Source organism: Callithrix jacchus, chromosome 3 (genome assembly GCF_049354715.1).
Source record: "Callithrix jacchus isolate 240 chromosome 3, calJac240_pri, whole genome shotgun sequence".
Classification (NCBI taxonomy): Eukaryota; Metazoa; Chordata; class Mammalia; order Primates; family Cebidae; genus Callithrix; species Callithrix jacchus.
In genome coordinates, this window is record NC_133504.1 from 166,512,436 (window position 1) to 166,527,436 (window position 15,001).

At 41.0% G+C, this 15,001-nt stretch overlaps 1 protein-coding gene and 1 non-coding gene across 2 annotated transcripts in view; one reads left to right on the forward strand and one right to left on the reverse strand.

The window, feature by feature from the left end:
* Positions 1 to 15,001, reverse strand: part of LOC118152102 (uncharacterized) — a 57,525-nt gene that overhangs the window by 34,095 nt on the left and 8,429 nt on the right. The gene's annotated exons all lie outside the window — the stretch shown is intronic.
* LOC118152450 (U4 spliceosomal RNA) lies at positions 115 to 248 on the forward strand. Its single transcript, XR_004741214.1, has one exon. It is a non-coding gene; the product is annotated as a U4 spliceosomal RNA (small nuclear RNA).

Genomic DNA, 15,001 nt, shown 5'->3' on the forward strand with positions numbered 1-15,001 from the left:
AGAGAAAGCTGCTGTGTGAGCAACCGGAATGAGAATGTCAATGAAACATTAGCAACCTAGGTTAGCTCTAGAACACGTGAGGGTTATAGCAGTCCTAAGAAAAATATCTCAAATAGCTTTGCGCAGTGGCAGTATCGTAGCCAATGAGGTTATTCCGAGGCACGATTCTTGCTAATTGAAAACTTAAAAAAAAGTCTCAAATGGGCATCGTGTACACCCTTCCAAATTTCTGAAGCAGGTAAATACTACAATCTCATTTGTACTAATAAATAAATCAAGATTCAGCTGACTGACCTACAGAATTTAACAGTTAAGAAGTGCCCACTGTGTGTGAGAAATGAAACATTTAGTTACGGAAGATTAGTCTGATTCCCAGAAATAAAAATTCCAAGTTAGAGAGCTAGAGAAGGAAACTTCCAAGCAAATGGCAAATACCATGTGAAGCCATAGTTAAATAAATTTCACTTGTAACCATGTTATTTTTGGTACATCATTTATTCCTTTATTTATTCATTTATTCAATAGGCTATAGCCTATTGATATATATGCAAGACAAATTGTCAGGAGCTTGGGACTAAAGAGATGAAAAATTATTTCACCTGTGCCTGCACCCCTGAGTTCACAATATACCAAGCAAGATTCAAAGGCAAGCACTGACCACATTTCCTAAGTTGAAGATGTTATCTATTAGAAAACATGTAAATAACATTGTGGGAGGGGAAGGAGAGCAAAGAAATGCAACATTAAATGCAATATTATATATATATTACACATTATATATTATTATTATGTATTATTATATTACACATTACATATTATTATTATATATTATAATATTATATATTTTCCATGTATATGTAATACATATACATTGCAGAATTGTTGTAACCTAGAGGCAAAAAACTATCCAAAGAGGAGAGGTCTGGCAACCCCAGCACAGCTGAAGTATTATAATAGTGTACACACAAAATGCTTTGTGGAAGCACAACACGAGTGACCAGTCCACTCCCAAGGGATGTGGGGAATGATGCAATAGACATGACACTCGAAATGCAGGCACTGAAAAATCAAGTGGTGCTTTCTAGATAGAGAGAGTAGATTCCAGGGAGAAACAACAACACAACTAAGACATGGGAACCGGAAGCAGCCGTGAATCATCAATGAATGGTGGCTTGAGACCAGAACCTTTCCTATGGATGGGGAGAGAGAAATCGGGATAAGAGGCTGATGGAGGGAAGGAAGGGGAGAAAATGAGAGAGAAAGAGAATCTGGGTAAACATGCAATCTAGTGATCTCCCTCATGAGATATTCATTTTCCCAAATACTCATTGAGTCATTTGGGTCAAACCCCTCAGGATGTGAGTCCTGGGCTCACCACTCATGGCCTGGTTGTGTCACTAAACTTTTCCAAGCTTCATTCTCTGTATAAGCAGCAGAGTACGCATGCCTACCTCCGAGGAAGAGCACTCAGGATACATGACGTTGCCTATGACGCACAGAGCTGGGTGCTTGGCACATGGTAAGCGTCTGATAAATGGCAACAAGCTAACAGAAGCAAGAGAAGGACTCTATTCTTCAGTCTTGACACTCAAAGAAGCTCCCCTCTCCAGCCACACCCCTTCAGGTGAACGAGGCAGCAGACTGTGACCCTGACTGTAGAGACATTCCAGTGGACCTCATTTCTGCAGCCACTCCTGAAAACAAGGTGGGGGTGAACCTGGGGAAGAGTTGAGTGGAGCTGAGAGAGGAAGAGGAAGAGAAAGGCATGCAGCACTGCCAGGTGATTCCTGGGGTACCAGGGAGAGAATGGACCCTGAGGTGTGGGCAATTTCAAAATGAGGACACTAGCATTCACTTTTTATTTGAAGATGTCTGCATAAGACAGACTCACAAATTGCCCCCCTCAGTGAGCTATGAGGGACCCAGATTGAAGTCTGTCTCACCAAAAGAGTGGCATCTGTCCCATTCCCTGTGCTCTGGAGGCACTGAGGGCTGTTGATACATCTCTGAAACCATGAAGGGGAAAGCATAAAGACTAGGGGCACATGGTGCTGGCACACCACTCTGAATATTAGCCCAGAAGGTAGGCATTGAGGGCTGGCAGAGCCCAAAGGGAGAAGTGACAGCTCCCTCACCAGAAAACAGAAGTAATGCTGAATGCTAATGGGGTATGGCTGGGAATGGGAGGCCTACGTGCACCACATCATCCATGACCACCATTCCAGCTGGGAGCCCTGCCATCCAGCCAGAGGTGTGGGATGCCTCCCAGGGCCCTGCCATCTCCCGGTTCTCATTTCATCCAGCCTTGAGCAATGGCCACAGTGGGGACCAACTCAGTGATGATGTGAAAAGTAGGAGGCGGTAGAAACTCAGATAGTGTGGACTGAATTCTTGTGTTTCCCCAGAATGCAGACATTAAAATCCTAACCTCCAAGGCAATGGTATTAGGAAGTGAGGCCTTTTGGAGGCGGTGAGGTCATGAGGGCAGAGCCTTCATCAGTGGAATTAGTGCCCTACAAAAGTGACCCCAGAGAGTTCCCTTGTTCCTTCTGCCATATGAGTCTACAACAACCAAGGAAGCAGGAACCAGGAGTCAGGAAGCAGACACTCCCCAGACACTGAATCTGCTAATGCCTTGATCTTGGACATCCAGCCTCCAGAGCCACAAAAATAAGTACTCAGTTTATATTTGGACATAGCACCATAAATAGACTGGGACAGTAGGAAAGGATTTACATATGCAAACCGTTAACCCAGATGCCATCCTGAAGGGGAAGAAGAGAAGGAGTAGAGCCTTCACTCTCACTGAATATCAAACCAAAAGACACTAAGCTCTGCACCATTTGAAATTTGTAGCCCAAGATTCCGTTTTCTGACACAGGGGGCAATGGAAGGGCTCGTGAGTTAAGGTGAGTTCAATCAGAGAATATGCAAGTGTTGTACACTCTAGTTGTTCCCAGTAGTTGAGGACACTAGAGCAGTAATACTTAACATTTATGGAACCCTTGGTTTCACTAGGCATTAAGTACTTACATGACTTACCAAATTTGCTCCGACTGTTATTCCTATTTCACAGATGAGGAAATAAGGAGAGTGGTGAAGAGGTGCATGATTCAAATCTGATGTTCTTACTCTGCAGTAAGAGCAGAGGTGATAGTTAAAGGCGGAGGAGAGTAACGAGCTCATTCATTCTCTTTCCTGAATGGAGCAGCAAAGGTCACGATGAGAGGTGGGTACAAATACCCATGAAACACCATCCAGTAAAAACAGCATTTCCCTAGTCCGTGGTGTCTGCCCTTGTAAGTCAGATGGGAAGAAAAGTGCTGTTCGCAGGTGAATATGTGACAGGTTTGAACAATGCCTGTCCTCATTTTTGGTGGTAGAGCCTCCTCTCTGTATGATTTGGACCCCAGCTTCCAGGCTTTCCAGCTATGTAATATTGCAACGTAAACCTGAGTAACTTCACTTCCTCAGCCCTCAATTGCCCCACGTGTACAGAAAGACTGACAATGCCAACATTTCAGGATTGTGATAAGGACTGGTGACAAGTCACACAGAACACTTAACATCTAGCACAAGGTAGGTTGTAATTTTCAGCATCTTAAGAGCCTCACCCTCTCAGATACCGGTTCAGTGAGAAAGCAAAATTTCTCTCCCCGAAGCATAAAAGGAATAGGCAAGAATTTAAATGTGTTCACCTCCCAGGTATTTTACTAGCAACAGCTCAAAAATCAAACCACCTTTAAAACTACAAAGGAATCCATTTCTAATAGGAAAATATAAAATTAATTCCCTTTACAATGTGTCATTATTCCAATTAAGATATCCTGTGAGCCAAATTTTTTTTATAAAACAATGAAAACACTTTTTAAGCTTTCATTTATCTCCATACTATCTCTTTTTAGAAAGAATTTGAGATTGCAAAGAAACAAAGCAACATAAATTTTGAGATCAATAAAAAAGAAACAGAAAATCAGAAATCAAGACAGGAAATTGGCTCAACTTTCTCTTAAAAGTAATCACCTGAAGTGTCACCTAGTGATGGATCCTAACTGTCAAACCCGAATCTGAGCACCTTATGAGCTAAGGCAAGAGTATTTGTATAGTTGCTAGAAATATATACTTCTAAAGCTTTTTCAAATATGGTATTATTTGTTCCTTACAGCAATCAATGAGGAATTCCCATTTTAGAGATAAGAACACTGAATCCCTTGAATATAAAACCATCTTTTTTGATCCCACTGCTATCCGCGAAGACCCACCGGTCCTAAATCTTTGTTCAATGCCTTCTGTTCCCTCGTTACCCTTTATTTAATAAGGAATAGAGTTTGGAAGCAGGAAAAACGGCTTCAGAGGTTACCTAGTCCATTTTTTTTTTTGAGAGCTAGTTTCAATAACACATGAGCAATGATATTTACGTGAACAGCATTAAATTTCATAAAATAATATTAAAATTTATTATGACCAGAAGTACATGCTTGACTACATTCTGGGTACTTTCCTTCAGGTTTGAGGTAGGCCTATTTATGACACAGAAATAACTGGAAGGTCAAATTATGGAAATGACCCTGTTCACTTTTGTTTTCTCATGTACGGCATCAAGGATCTAACTGATTCACATCATCCTCACTGATAAGCCATGAGTTCGGCGTTTTTTTTGAAGACTCTCCGTGGTTAAATAATGCTCAGCAACATCATCTTCCTGCAGCACTTCTATTCTAGTCATGATTAGCCTTTTCTAATGATTCTGCTCAGCTAGGGTTTTTAGTGTTTTTTAATTGCGTATTTTATGATATTTTAATTTTATGTGTATTCATTATTAATCATCTTTATTGTATTTTAATTGTCAATGCAGCATCCTAAGCAGAGAGAGGGAGCACTTCACAAATAAGAATATTAATTTATATACCTTAAAATAATAATTAGGATTTTAATAAAACTATTTCCCCTAATAGGTCTCTGTGGAATGTAAATCCCCTGCCCTTTAATGAACTAATGAAATATGAGGTGAATATCATTAGGCATTGTGCTTACTTCCAACTAAAACATTTTAAGCAACAATAGAAAATCTTCAAAATATTTACCTAAGGGCAAGCAGCCAATTCCCTCTCAAAAGCTCAATTCTCTCTCTAAGAGCTGCACACAGGGATAAAAATCTAAGCACATTCTCTCTCATGACAGCATCCATCAGGAGGATGAGCAAATCGGCACTGCCCATCCCACTGTGGTCTCCAAACCACTCTGTACCTGACACACCCCAGTATCAGGAAGGGGTTACCTATCAGCACATGACTCCAAAAAGTATCTTGGGTTTCAGGGCCATTCAAGGTGTATACCTGTAAGTCATCATATTGCCTGTTGGCAACACTGGGTACCACCCAAGGATACCATAGCACTCTAGAAAAATTAGGTAAGCCTCATAGCTTCTCTGACCATGGAAGGGACTGCTGGTTCAGTATTATAAATGGAGGCGTTGAAGGGATGGAGAAGCAACTTTTGCAATGTTTCACAGCTACCGTGGAGATCCACGTGGAGAATCATAGGAGGTTGAGCCTGCCTGACCCCTCATTAAACACAGACTGTGCTAGATTCTCTAACAAAGAAGTGAGCCAAGGAGAAGGGCTGGGAAAAAGACACCTTGGGACTCAGAAAAACAGAATCAGAAAGCCTCATGTTGGCAGGTATATCTAAGCAGTTTATACCTGAGCATGCCTAAGAACCATTTTGTATTTTTCAACCTTGTATCCTGTGTCTCTGATTTCCCACCGTCTGTCCACCTTCCCCACTCCTGGGTTCCCACTTCTGCTCCCCACAGCTTCAGGCTGACTCCCTGACTTTCAATCTCCTCATCCCTCCAGTAGACAATTATGGGGATGATATCCTTGACACCTGCACCCCATTCAGGGCAGTTCCTCACCCTACTTCAGTTCAATCAGATCAGGGAGAACTCAGTCTTTTGGCAAAAGACTGTGAAGAGACTCTTGGATTCCCCGTTGAGTTCTTCCACTTCTCTGTTACCAACACAGGAAAGAAGTTCTGTGTGTACTTGTGAATTTACTTTTTTTGTATTGCTGCCAAAGCTTACTGTTAATTCCATTCATTGATATATAGCTTTCTTGTCACAACAATTTTAATAATCTCTCCTTCTGTAATCAGCAACAGTAAATTGAGGAGGACATGCTGGCATGTCCTCCTCAGAGAAAGGGATACTACAGTCATTTAAAATTAACTTAATATTAACACAATATCCCAGTATCATTTTAAAATAGTGTTATTACAATGGCTTTGTGGCATCTCTGCTACTAGTAGGCGCTATAATATGTATTTAGTCATGTGCACATGTTCCTGTAAGTCTCATTAATTTTCTAAATGCAAAATCTATTTTAAAAGACCGTTAATAGAAAATAAAAACAAAAGTCACTAATCTTCCAGTGTAGGTGAAGGTTTTTTGGTGTTTTGTTTAGCTTAGTTTTTTTTTTTTTTTTAAACTAACTGTTAAAACAATTTCTTTCACATTACTTGAATGTTATTCTTTGGGGGTCTCAGAACAAACCAATTTACTTTAATAGAATCACGGCCATCATTCTGTTTATCAGGCCAAAGTTTATGGGAGCATAATTACTAAAAACAACTATCCAGAAAAAAAGAAAAGTGACTTCTATGAACTCTCAATTAATGTTATATCTTATACCCCCCACCTCTTACACATACACATTCACACACTCACCCTCACACACACTCACTCCTTGCAATGTAATTGCAGTTCTTGACATTTTTTTAAAACGCATTTGGTAACTGATTAGAAGAATGGGTCTGTCTCACTCTCTAAATGGCCCACCAAAATTTCACTATGAAACCTTTTATTGCAACATCCAACCCCTAGGGTGTCATGAAACTCAGCCCAAGGAGAAGAACAACAGAACTGTAACATGTTGACACTAAAAGAAACTTTTCAGGTCCCTTGGCTCCAAGTTCTTACTTTACCAATCAAGAAGCAAAGTCTAATGAAAGATGCCAGAGTCACAAAGATCATTGCAGCACCGTTAGGAACAGCAGGACCCACTGCAAAGAGCAGGGGGTAAAAACAGGAAGTATTTTTCTTTCTTTTTGAGATGGAATCTTGCTCTGTTGCCCAGGCTGAAGTGCAGTGGCACGATCTCAGCTCACTGCAACCTCTGCCTCCAAGGTTCAAGTGATTCACGTGCCTCTGCCTCTTAAGTAGCTGGGACCACAGGAATGTCCCACCATGCCTGGCTAATTTTTGTATTTTTATTAGAGATGGAGTTTCATCATGTTGGCCAGGCTGGTCTTGAACTCCTGACCTCAAGCAATCTGCCCACTTCAGCCTCTCAACGTGCTGAAATTACAGGCATGAGCTACCATACCCAGCCATAAAAGTCTCTTTAGTCAGGCAGCAGGAAGGACAATTCCTGAACACATATAAGCTAATTTCTTTTTCTTTCCATCATCAACTCTCAGAGGAAACTGGTAAATCAAAATGTCTTTACAAGTGACAGAAACAGACAGGGATGACAGCAACATATAGTTTGAATTGTAAGAATTACACTATAAAACCAACACAATTTAAGAGACGTTAGATATGCAGAAAAGGCAGGCTGGGTGCCGTGGCTCACGCCTGCAATCCCAGCACTTTGGGAGGCTGAGGTGGGCAGGTCACCTGAGGTCAGGAGTTCGAGACCAGCCTGGTGAAACCTCATCTCTACTAAAAATACGAAAATTAGCTGGACAAGGTGGGACATGCCTGTAGTCCCAGCTACTCGGGAGACTGAGGCAGGAGAATCGCTTGAACCTGGGAGGCAGATGTTGCAGTGAGCTGAGATGGTGCCACTGCACTCCAGCCTGGTGACAGAGTGAGACTCTGTCTCAAAATTTAAAAACATGCAGAAGATGCCTTAGAGACAAAATGATTTGGAGTAAACAACCAAGATTTTAAAAATGGATGCTTTATAATAAAAGGTACTAGCTTAACTAGAAAATGAGTGAACCAAAGATAAGGGATAGGAATCAGATGCCTTGGGACTTTGGAACTCAGAATCAGAGAGCCTAGCACTGGCAGGTTAACGGGGCCCTAGCTCATGACCTTGAGCTCTCCAGTTCCTGTGTGTTCCTCTTGTGAAGACACCTGGGCTATGAGCCGTGGTTATCAAACATTTATGTCCTAAGACTATCTCCCTTTGTCCTACCTCTGTGCTGACCAGGCAATCTTCTCACTTTAAATTCACTTCCAGAATAGATTTTCCAGCATCATAGTCCAGCTACATAGGTAGTTAATCTTGGTAAATTACGTAAATTGGCATTCCACTTGATACTTTTTCACTTGTAAGTTTGCCTCTTGTAAGTTAGTTAATTTAAATCTAGCTTATAGAGGCAACTGGAAAAAATATAAGGTATAACTGAACAGTTTAGACCCAAAACTACCCAAGAATCTTTTTCTATTTTTCAATCTTGTGTGCTGTGCCTCTCCTTCAGGTCACTGATTTCCCACTGTCCATCCACCTTCCCCATGCCTGAGTTCCCACTTCTGATCCCCATAGCTTCAGGCTGACTCCCTGACTTTCAGTCTCCCCACTGCTCCAGTAGACAATTCTATATCCCTGACATCTACACCCCACACAGGGGAGTTCCTCACCTTACTTTAGTCTACTCAGATAATGGAAGACTCAGCTTTCAGGCAAAAGAGTGTGAAGTGAACAAATTAGAATGAGACCCTAATGCCTTTATTTTTCTTCATCATCATTCTCTTCCCCAGACTGAGTCAGAATATTTTTTTCTCAATCCCAGAGAGGTACTTTCTAACTTTAATTCCTAAAACCCACCAGCAGCCTTCCTGTTATTCTTAGTGAAAAAAAGGTTCCTGGATTCTGTGTCATCTATGGGTTTGGAAAGCAGATAGTCTGGATGACAGGTTACATTGCTTCATTAAACACTCAGGATACCCTAGGAAAGTCATCTTGGACAGCACCATAGAGCTCACGAGCCGGAAAGAACCTCAGGGATCAATTAATGTGACCCCATCTATTTCATTATAATTCCATTGATAAAGCAAGACTTCTCCAAAGACACATATATTAGAAATGAAACTTAATAAACAATTCTGACCTCCAAATCTAGGTCTTTTTCTTATCCCACCAGGCCTCTTCTTTAAGTCTTAATTTTATTAGCAGCAAATAAAGAAGTCAAACATAAAGAACTGTTACAAATAAATGTTTAAACACGACAACTTCAACAAGCCTTCCAGTATTAGGTTCTTTTCCATATTTCACTTGAAGTTGGGGTGGGAAGGAACTATTAAGGCAACCGATAAGGTTTGGCTTGTCCCCACCTTGACTGTAGCTCTTATAACTCCCAGGTACTGTGGTAGGGACCCACTGGGAGATAATTGAATCATGGGGGAAGTTTCCCCTATACTGTTCTCATGGTGGTGAATAAGTCTCACAAGCTCTTATGAGAAGTTTTCCCTTCGGCTTGGCTCTCATTCTCTCTCTTTGCCTGCTGCCATGTAAGACATACCTTTTGCCTGCTGCCATGATTGTAAGGCCTCTCCAGCCATGAACTGTGAGTCTTTTTCTTTATAAATTACCCAGTCTCAAGTATGTCTTCATCATCAGCATGAAAACAGACTGACAAAGCAACTTTAATTGTCAGCAAGTTCTGCGAGCACTGCTCAGCTGATAAAATGTAAGACCATCTCTGCCACCACATGAAAAACATCCTTCAGGAGAATGAAGCCAACACAGAAGGTGGATCAGAAAGCAGGAGATGTTAGTAGCATTCTGACAATGTCTTTGGGACATCTGGAAACAGGTAAGTCTGAAGCTAGGCCTGGAAGTACACCTGAACATTTCAGTTATAGAAGCTAAAGAACAAAAATCTAATTTTTACTTCAAGTAGTTTAAGTGATTGCTGTCTCACCTGAAAAAGACCTGATACAATGATGAAGTCTTCATGCTGTCTGAGGACAAGCAGTAGTCAATGTCAGGGTCTGGAGCAAGGTCTGCACAGTATAGTCTTAAAAAAGTGGGCTGCCATTCCAGGAAGTGACAAGCTAGGCTTTGGATTTGGAAAGGAAGAGAGTGTCTTTTCTATGTTTCTATGTTCTAATGTGTATCTCCTTCAGAAAGCTATGATGAGGACCAAGTAAGCTTACGAGTACCAAATGCTTTGATCAGTGTCTGGCGCTATAATATGTATTTAATTATGTGCACTTTGATATAAGACACTAATTAGAAAATGAACGTTAAAATGTAATTTATGGCCCTAGAATGCACATGTCACTTGGACCATGCTCTTGATTGCTCAGAGACCTTATTACTTTTGGACAAGCACAGCAGGGAATCTAGGGGAGCCCTAGATACTGGGGAAGGATCAAAGGAGCCACTTTCTCTGCTCTGAGAATTATATAACAGAATCCAAGTTACCTTGCTGTGTGACAGCCTCATTAATATGGGTGTCTTTGTATACGTTTTAACTTACCTTTTTAGAGTCTGGAAAAAGCCAAGATGTTATTTTATGCCTTGGCAGCTACAGTTGTAATACTACTGAGTTCTTCAATCCGTAGTGCAAAATGATGGTGACCTGTCACCCTTATCATTTTGGGCACAAAAATTTTGCCAAGACTTTAGCTTCCGAGAAAGTTCCTTGCCCATCTCTTCCTGAGGCAAACAGCAAGTCAGAACAATCTAGTAACAAACTTCTCCCCTTCAAAAAACACTCATTTGTGGCAAAGAACTTGCAGGATCTTTTTTTTTTTTTTTTTTGAACTCTGCCTCTTCCTCGTTTGTGATGTGAATAGACCTTGCAGCTAATTATCCACGTGAATAATAGATGACGGTGAGCCCAAGAAATAAGTCAAAGGTTCCAAAGAGTTTTATCCCCAGTTTCACACACAGGTGTTCTTGCAGACAAGCAGTCCATTTTAAACATGTCAGCACATTTGGGACTAGAAACTTTTTGGTCCTAACTTTCTCACAGTTGGCTCATTAGTGAACATTGTGATCAATAAGTTACCAACTGAGAGACTAAGGGTTTCTTATCTCTGCCTTTGCATGTTCCGGTGTCTCAGAAATACTGATGAAACTGCATTCTCTCTCCCTCTCTCTCTCTCTCTCATTCTCTCTCTCTCTCTCTCTCTTACTCTCTCTCTCTCTCTCTCTCTCCCCCCTCTCTCTCTCTCTCTCTCCCCCCGCCCCCTGCCTCCCTCATTCCCTGCTCTGTGGGTCACAATAATAGTTAGAACAGAGAAGAGCTTTGCCAATGTGTGATTCTTTCAAAGCCCAAAATGTGTCTTTTGGTCACCTTGCCTTACCCTGTCATTTCACCATCAAGTCAAGGTTCCCATTTAAGCGACAGGTCTTTTTAATAATAGGCTGTAGCTTTGCAGCAATTTCAAGATTTGGGGTAAGATGTCTGATATGATAAGACATGATAAATGTCCAGTGAAGGAAGCAGTTTGAAGTGCCACAAAGGCAATGCACTGGGTTGAAACAATGCACATTCTTTATGACAACATTTGTGCTAAGTGAAAATGGTGATGCTCACTTTTTTTGGCATGCTTTCAGGGTATCCAATTTTTTACAATTTTTCTCATTAATGATTGCAGAAGCCATTGTGACAGATAGCATGCTCAGGCTAATGTAGTTGACCAACTGAATCAAATGGGCTGCTAGTGAATTACCATAGGGCCTGCAGGTATGCCTGAATAATTTTGGCTGAATTCCATAACATTCCTGTCCACACTCCTGCTAGTCTGTGTAGTACACAGGCAGAGTGGACATAATTGCCTTCTCTTTGGGCATGCCAGCTAATTGGTGGTGATGAAGTCTGCCCAGGGTGTCAAACATCCCCCTCCTCCGAACATCACAGAGGAAGGAGAAAACCACTGCATTCTGCTGCTTTCTTGGCAAAAGGAAAAGTCAACAAAGGCACAACTTTTCCTCTTCAGTATCCCTAGGGAAGCATCTAACAGGCAAAGCTCAATCACTGGACCCAAAGAGTCCTGAATTTCAGCCCAACATGGCTAGATACTTGCTCTGAGGACTTCAGCACATGATTACAATTGCCTGATAATCATTGTCTTATCTGCAAAGGTGGATTTAATAAAGAATACCTTTCAAGATTCTTGGGATAATTTTATGTCAAGTGACTGATAGAAAGAAGGAGCCTTGAAAAATAGTAGATATTGGTAAAAATTTAAGAGAAAGTAAAATAAAAATTTAAGAAACAGAAGTACTTGAGAAGAAACATAAACTGTTATTATCATAGTGACAAAGTAACAATACTAATATTGTTACTTACACTATGCTAACATGTGCCATCTGTAGGTAGTTTTATGTGGTTATGAGAAGCAGGATTGTCTAAAGATGACTCTGAGGATTCTCTCAGAATTGACTGAACATAGAGCTAGTTGGCACCGGGGCTTACCCTCTGTTCTCCTAGAAAGAACTCCCCTTAACTCAGCTGTAAGGAGTGCTAGAGGCCTCCTCCGCCAGTAGGAGGCGCTGCAACAAGCCACAGCACCAAAATTTCTAGGTGCTGGGCAGCTAATTTTCCCAGACAACCCCTATAAACAACAGCACCCAAAGCCAGAGTACTTGGTGCCGAAGTAGTATATTTGACTTCTCTCCCAATGCCACATGCAATTGACAAGGCCACTTTCTCACCTTAGTAACATAAGCCCCTATAGTAACAGGAAACACACTTCCTGCCCTAAAATGGTTTGTACAGCAGCATACCCTTGCCCCAGAGCACCTTTCCTTGGGGATACTAAGAGATTTCAAGACTGTGTATCTTCTTTTCTTGCTGATTCTTGTTCTGTAAATTTCCTGAATATAGCTTCTTCCTTAACCCGTGCTCTGTAATATTGTGGACCTTGTGTGGAATCTTTTACAAAAGTGTCTGAATTCCAGAATTGTTTTGCAGTCCATTCTAAAGATCTGTTATTGAGCTCCAGTCATATCATCTATCATTAAATAGGTGCAAATTCTTTGTGCAGAGCACTCTACTAACCCCAGGGAGGCAAATAAATTAAACACTGTCCCTACCCTTAAATGGTTCGGCTTTGTGAATCATCACATTGTCATTCCATATCTTTAGTAGAAAGAAAAGTGAATACAATAGATTTTGTAGAACAGAATATAAATTTATTCTTAATAGTCTCTGTGTCATCCATTGATTGAGAGTAAATTATGAACCAGGCACCCTACTGGCCACTGTATAGCCAGTGTTTCCCAAAATTCTCAGACTAATCCCCTGGTAAGAGAACTACAGTTCAGAGAGGTTAAATAACTTGCCTGAGGTCACACAGCTAGTGAGTGATGAAGAAGAGTTTTGAACTCAGTTCTGCTCTCCTAATAATAAGTTATCCTGCTTCCCATACCACTTGAATAGCCAAAGGGAAATACAGAGCAGATGAATTGGGTTGGACTCAACACCAGCACATTTAGTCTATTTTTCTCCAGTCACTAAAACAGTGCCCTAAGGGCCAGAAAGTCTGCAAGTGTCTCTGTAAATGGCTCATTTATTTTCAGGGAGTGACTTAGTCATTAAGGAGGAAAACAAGCCGACTAGCACCAGACACACAAATCACTTTTCAAAGTATTCATATCCACTGATGATCACTCTGAAGGTTAATATTTAAATCCCTGTCATATTCAAAATGCTTGAAGTATCGCTGAGTTTTTAAATAGTGAACATAAAGACACATAAAAACGCAGTTTTCGAAGTTATAGCAAAGTCTTAAAAATGTGCAAATGAAATAAACTGATTTTTTTTTTTTGTAGTTTTGCATAGTCTTTCAAATACTTACTGTTTGAGGGCGCCTGAGACAGAGTTTCCCTAAGGCAACAGAAAAGGGTGGGGGGATAATAAATGAGGAAGTGCTACAAGTGACTTTAATGTGCTCTATAAAGTTCATTAATACTACTGCTATGGACTGAATGTGTCCCTCTAAAATTCATATGTTGAAAATCTCCAACATCATGGTGTTAAAAGATGAGGACTCTGGAAGGTGATTAGGTCATGAGTGTGGAGCCCTCATAAATGGGATTAATGCCCTTATAAAAGAAGCCCCAGAGCCTTGCCCTGTCCACCATGTGAGGATATAATGACAAGCTGCCATCTGTGAACCAGAAAGCAGCCCTCATCAGGCACCAAATCTGCTGGCATCCTTGATCTTGGACTTTTCCGCCTCCAGAACTAAGAGGAATAAATTTCTGTTGTTTAACAGCCATCTAGTCTATGGTATTCTGCCAAAGCAGCCTTAAAGACTATGACGATTATCATCAGCAGTAAAGATATAGACCCAAAAGAAGGTAAAATGAAATTCATATTTGTTCATAACCAACCGTGTTGGGTACTGTTCTGGAATATAATCCATGTTCATTTTCAGATAGTGAACAATTGCATTTATTTTTGGTTTCCATCATCTGAATTTCTCCCAATTAGTAATTCAACCCCTAATGAGTCTTCCTGAGAGGTTGTGCCTTCCTGTGTGTTTTAATATTGACATTGCTATATTGGTGTATTTCCTCAAAGTCACCAACTTAGGACTTTCAAGTTTAAACCCAAGAGATTCTGGGAAACATCACCGGAACTTCATCCTCCATTGCCTCACAACAAGCAAGGGTGAATAAGGATGAAAGAAGTCTCTTCCTTCATCATTGTGCAATAGGAAAGCCTGGGAAATTATTTTCTGAATTGGAGGCTGGGTATCACAAGGCTGGGATTTGCTACCACCATGACACAGTGAAAGAGCAATGAGAAAAGGTCTTTGCAGGATGCAAAGTTGACACTTCTGCACATAGCAAACATCCCTTACCTGCACAGGACACTTAGTGGGCCATGCTCAAAGGCAGCTGGAGGCATCCAGGGTTTTGAAGTTCAAGTCATCCTATCCTCCCTTGCTCACACACCTCAATGAATAGACTTGGTAGGGAGAGAGTGGTCTATGTGATACTCCGAGTAATGATGAGGGGTACAGCCT